General features: G+C 38.1%; 1 long non-coding RNA gene across 1 annotated transcript; it reads left to right on the top strand.

Moving 5' to 3' along the window:
* Positions 1-3,910: 3,910 nt before the first annotated feature.
* Positions 3,911-4,972, top strand: LOC113273526. Its single transcript, XR_003322451.1, has 2 exons — positions 3,911-4,067; positions 4,192-4,972. It is a non-coding gene; the product is annotated as an uncharacterized LOC113273526 (long non-coding RNA).
* Positions 4,973-5,917: the final 945 nt, after the last annotated feature.

Raw genomic sequence — 5,917 nt, 5'->3', positions numbered from 1 at the left:
AGTAAGGCCCGATAATATCAAAACGAAGAGTTCAAACAATCCACTTACCAGATTATCAAAGACAGGCGCAATGTCAGGATACAGGGGCACGACACCAATCAACTGCTCATCAGTATAGGAGCCGAACTCCTCCGAGTGTAATGCGCCAAGAGAATCACACATAGGACCCGATATGGTAAAAGATGTCAGAACACCCGAGGGAGACCCAACATATTTATGGGGAAGCTTTTAGAGCGATGTTTGGGTCGGCCCATGAGCTCCATACTACACGATAGGAGTCACAATAGCAGTTTCCGCAGGAACCTCCCCTTCCTTCTGACCACCAGCATCCTCATCAAACAACTGCTCGTCCCCGAATATATCGGCCTGATCTTCTTGATCGGGGATGTTGATCACAATGTTCGAGCTTTTCAGCACCACTCCCTTGGAACCAAACCTTCACCACCAACAATATCGGACCCTCCAACATCTTCATCCTCGCGCCTAAGGATTTTCTGCACAAGGTTCAGCGTCAGAACACGTGAAGGCAAAAAACAGGATCAAGTACATGTACTTAGAATAAAAGTTATATGTTTGTTACCTTCCCCTGGTCTTCCTCGACCCTTGTGCCAGCGCTCCTCTTCTTGGAAATAGAATCCGATTTGGTAGGCTCGCCCTGAGGCATAACCTATGACAAGAAAGTAATCAGTACCCCAAGCCGATACAACAGGAATCAAAGAAAGTGGAAAGAAAGCAACATACCGTATCATCGTTAATCACCCAGAATGGATAAGGCTCTGCAGGAAATTGAGGAGGAGGAAAGATACCATGCAAAAATTTGCCGCGAACAAGAAGTGGAACTCGGTCCCAGTATGGGTCATTAGTGTGGCGAGCACGCTTGTTGGAACCTTTACTCATGCTTATCGACATCGGTCTTCTTCAACACACCCGTTTGGCCCGAGACTAGGGTCACTTCATAGTTTTGAAGACCGAATTCTTCCTTCAACTGTTCAATAAACTCATCATCATACAAGTCTTTGGAGACTCTCTTATCAGCCTTACATGAAAAATTGGGAGAATCATCAGGAAAAGGGGAATTTATAGAACGATAATCGTGATGGGAAGGACTCTCAAGCCAAAATAAGGAATCAAGAGAAACAACATCGCCCTCGGAGAAGGTATCACTCACACACCTTTTTTCAGTCATTGACGGAGAAGAAGTAGCCATGGCAGAAAGCGAAAGGAGAGATATGAACTTTGATGGAGAGAAGTAAAAAGAAAAACCAACCACGACTGTCGCAAACCTCACCAACAGAAACAACGAATATGAAGACTGAGAAGATAAAAGGGTCGCCGGAGTTAATGGCGTCAGCAAGGAAGGAACGTGAAGAAGAAGAAAGAACAACGCTTGGTTTCTCTGAAAATGACGCATAGAGGAAAGAGAACATAAATGGAGATATTTATAGGATGAAGTGTCTTGACCAATAGCAGCGGTTACAAGTCATAATGGGATGTTTAGTGGGGAACTGCATGGAGGATTTCTCGGCATGCTCAAGAACGTGGGAAGGTGGAGCGATTTTCTTTCCCTCGTGCCAAGCACAGGAGCGAAAGAAGGGGCATAAATGTAGGTGTAAATAATCCACAGGGATAGGTGGAAAGATCCTAAGCTGTGATACACCAAAGAACAAAGAGCGGCGAAGCAAAAGATAGATTCAGACGGCGCAAGGAGCGAGGTATCACGTGGGTCGGAAGTGACGTGATCCTTATCCTCTGACAGGTCGCGCGAACAATCAGAAAGCACTCGGTTAGACGAATGGAGATGGTCAAACAAAGGAACGAGAAGAAGAGAAGGGCGACATCGTGTTAACCAGACGATTAAGACTCGGCCTCGGGTGAAGAACTATCGGTCAAACCAGAAAGTCGGGCGAGCAGTGTAGGTCCGATAGGGAACAACTAAATTGATGTAATTTGACCAACATTGTAATTCTGTTGTATGTCGACCTTGACCTATAAATATAAGGGCAGGTCGAGAGAGAGAGAAAAAAACAAGGCACTACATTGGAGAGTTTGAGAGTTACACCATTTGAGAAGGAGAGTTACACCATTTGAGAAGGAGAGAACATCTTGTAATCAAAGAAAAGAAATAATAACATTAATCCTTTCACCCCGTGGACGTAGATAATCATACCGAACCACGTATATCTTTGTGCCTATGTTTGTTGTGTATCTTCACTTTGTGTTAAATCATCTTCTACTTCGTTGGATGTGGTTTTACGCCACTACACTATAAAAATAAAAAAACTAATTTGTTATCAAATAAGCCGATGTCTTGTGGTAGTAATTGGGTGGTGGTATTAATGACCCAAGCTCCAAACTCGTCGACACCAAATTTAGTATTCTTTTTCATTGATACCCTTCCCAACTAAGCTTGCAAAACTTTAGCCTAATTGGCAGACACATAATTTGTATTATCAATAGTTACGTGCAAATTTGTTAGGTTTCTTGATTCAAGTTAGGCTAATATATTGCCACTCACCTAATCTCACTTCCATAAAACGGGAAGAAAAAAAATCGTTGCGAATACTATCTGATTTCTTCATGGACCAAGTAAATTGTTATCAAGATCTCTAACTCAGTTGCTTATTTAATTTAAATTATTAATAAATTTTGTGCTATTTTTATTTTTTTTGGCAAAAACTTATTAAATATTATAATCTGCAATTCTATTTATAATTTTTATGATGGTCGGTCAATTTTCTACTTTGGCGACTTGGGAACGAAGGTTACCCCAATTTTTATTGTGTATTCGCCACTGGAGTAGGACTGTTCCTTGATACAACATATTGGAAATAAATCGTTTTAAGTAGTTAAAATAAGTATCAATCAAATCAAAAGATGCGTCTACGAAAGCATTTAGGGATCATTTATCAAGCAACAAAAATGCAAGATATCCATTTTCATTCCCTAATCATGGAAAAAAATTATTTCACTGTGCACAGCAAATACGAGGAAGTTTGAGAAACAAATCACTTTACCGAGCGTTAAAAAGGAGGACAGCGACAAACCAAAGAAAACAAAGGCAATACATCTGTTTCGGTTTCTTATACCCTTTTCAAATATTCAAGACACTAAGCCAAGAGGATTTGGACACCACGGCAACTTAATGGGATAAGTTTACATAACCAGTGAGGAATAAAAAAAAGAAAATCATAATGGATGACAGCTAAAACCAAACAATTTTTTTTGGTTAAATAGGCCCTAAATTTGAATTCCTGGATCTAAAAGACAAGCAAACTTTGCCAACCTTTTAAATAGCCATATATTCAAATAATTTGTTTTAATATCCTTTCCGGATATTTCACCCAAATATTTTCCAATGAGAGGGTATGTTAGAGCAAGTCTTATGATGGAATCCAAGCTATTCCAAGTGTGAAAAAATCATGGAATGTCAAGTCTATTAGCTTCCAAGTTGGGATCTTCTACAGAAAATCCAAACAGGGTTCCATGATTTTGTGTGGAATCCATGAAAACGCTAATAAGAATAGCGTAAAACGCTATTAAGAATAGCGCTAAAAAACGAAAAACACTAATAAGAATAGCGTTGACACTGAGCGCTATTAAGAATATAACTTTTTTTTATCCGTCGATTTAAGATGAGCTGTTGAAAATCTAACGGCTGAGAAAAAAAATCTCTATTCTTAATAGCACGAGGTAGCGTTTTTCTTAATAGCTCTACTTAGTGATATTAAGAATAACACTTAGCGTTATTGAGAATAACGTTTTTATTATTCCACCACTACATTTACACTTCCATCTACAATTCTAAGTGGTGAGGTGGCGTGGAAGATTGAAGATGGATGGATTCCACCATAAGACTTGCTCTAACATACCCTCCTCTTTTTCTATTTTTTCCAAATCTTGGAACTTTTCTTCCTCCTCTCGGCTCCGTTTTGTTCCTATCACCAGCAATACCGTCCTTCACCATTATCACCACCAGCAAAACCCTCATCCACCATTATCACCGCCAGCAAAACCATCACCACCAATTTTATAAGAAGCTGCTGGTGCTCCCGATCTGCTTGCTGACGGTAAGTTCATCCTTAACTATAAACCCTCGACAAAAGAAAAATTATTTATTTTAAGAGATTTTCTCAGAGTTAATTTTATGGGTTTTGTTTGATTTCTTGAAATTTTTGATCCTTTCTGTCAAAGGAGTTAGGGTTTGGATTTGAAGTGATATTTAGGGATTGAGCTCAATTTGAGAACAACAAGAAAGAAAACAGCGGTCCTGTTGTATATGAGCAATTGGGTGCTGATGGCTTGTCAAAGGTGCAGTCGTGAATTGAGCAGTGGATGGAAGAGATTAGACATGGGTTTCTGCTATAAATGGGTTTGAATGGTTTACATGGTCGACGGTGGTGAATGAATGGGATTGAGTTGGTGGTACTGTTGATGTCAAGAAATGAAGAAAGTGGATAATTTGGAGTGGGATTTGGAGTTGAGATAATGATTATTAAGGTGGCGGATGCAGCTAATGCATGAATCAGTGGTAATGATTGTTGTTAGTTGGAAGAAGAAGAAAATAGTGGTGTTCAAATTAGTTGCAGATGCAGTGTTGGTACTTGGTAATGTTAAGTACTGCTGATGTACATGGAATAGGAGCATGATGCAGTGGTTTGGGAACAAGCAGCAACACTGTTAAATGAGTCTAGCAAATGAAGCTAAAAACAAATTGTTAATAATTTTGAAGCTAAGTAGAATAATGGCTTGAAGATGTTAATGCTGATAGATGAATGGAATGGTTTGAGTTCTTTGAGTTGATGCAGCAGGAGCATCAGTTGGTGGTGCAGTGGTGTTAATTGTTAGTTAGTTGATTTTAACCTAGCATTGAGTTTTAAGAATGTGAATTTGGGTTTTGGATAATTTTTTGATTTGTGTTTATTACTTTCACTTTGTTCCTTCGTTTAGTTGATTGGGTTATGTTTGATTTTTCCTTTTTTTTTTTCCTTCTTCCAAGTTTACATTTATCAATTTCGTTTCAACAACTTATTTTTTTGTTCTTTTACAGTAACCAGAGTCAATCTAGTTCTTGCACATGCTACCCAAACTTGTTTTTTGATGGTGAAATTGACATCTTTTCCATATAACGTTGGTGGTAATGGTGCTGCTGCATGACACTAATTCAACAATATGCTTTAACTTTTGTTTTTGAGTGTTTATTTTGTTCACACACATATCAATTTCATTAGGTACACATGTATAGTGAACTTGATGATAAGGGTAACGAGTTTATTGTTTGAGACAGTGATTTTAGTTGGGTATAATAAATTAAGGTGATTATTAGGTTAAACCTATACTTATCCACAAAATACACAAGATGCCCCTGAGTGCATAATGTATATATTCTGATAGAAAATTAGGTTCTGGCCTGGATGCACCCGAGTGCATAATTATATTTTTTTGAACTTTTTATTGTTCCTCTTATTTTTCTTTTCTAATATTTGTGTTTGGATGATGCTTATATGGTGAATGTAATGATAATGGTAGTGAATTTATTACTCAAGATTATGAATTAGTGATTTTGGTTGTGTATCATATATTGTAGGTGATTACTAGGATAAACCTAGTTTTATCCACGAAATACACAAGATGCATCTGAGTGCATAATGTATATTTTGAAGTGAAATAGGTTTTGGCTTGTTTGCACCCTGGTGCATACTGTATTTTCTTTTGATTCTCGTATGAAATAGAATTTGGCCAGGTGCACTTAGGTGCATAATGCACATTCTTACAGGAAATAAATTTTCGCCAAGTTGCACCTGGGTGCATAATGCATATTTCATAGGAAATAAATTTTTGCCAAGTTGCATCTGGGTGCATAATGTATACTAGACCTGGTTTGAAATTAATTTTTTTTTTTTCGAATTTCATATCAACA

Source organism: Papaver somniferum, chromosome 4 (genome assembly GCF_003573695.1).
Source record: "Papaver somniferum cultivar HN1 chromosome 4, ASM357369v1, whole genome shotgun sequence".
Lineage (NCBI taxonomy): Eukaryota > Viridiplantae > Streptophyta > Magnoliopsida > Ranunculales > Papaveraceae > Papaver > Papaver somniferum.
Note: the sequence above shows the minus strand (reverse complement) of the source record. Positions and strands in the feature narration are given on the sequence as shown.